We start from the raw sequence: 313 nt of genomic DNA, 5'->3' as shown, positions 1-313 counted from the left end.
CAGGACAGCCACAGCCAGATGGCCCTGTGAGCGATGCTGAGGGCTGCGGTGCTCCTGGTGGGTCCAGGCTGGCCCATCCCTATGCTCCAAGCATGGACTAGGTGGGTGCCAAAATCACTGGTGTCCCCCTCTTGCTGCTGGACTGCTCTTGGCGGGGGCACAGCACCCATGGGCACCTGCAGGCATCACGGGCGGGGAGCTGGAGCTTGGCTATGGGGCCAGAGTCACCCACAGGATGGGGGAGGCCAAGGATGGAGCGTGGCCCTTGTCCCCAGGACACACCCCAATGCCAGTGTACCGCCGGCCCAGTGTC

This window comes from Merops nubicus, unplaced genomic scaffold (genome assembly GCF_000691845.1).
Source record: "Merops nubicus isolate BGI_N331 unplaced genomic scaffold, ASM69184v1 scaffold40992, whole genome shotgun sequence".
In the NCBI taxonomy this organism is placed as follows: domain Eukaryota; kingdom Metazoa; phylum Chordata; class Aves; order Coraciiformes; family Meropidae; genus Merops; species Merops nubicus.
This window is presented reverse-complemented; position numbering follows the sequence as displayed.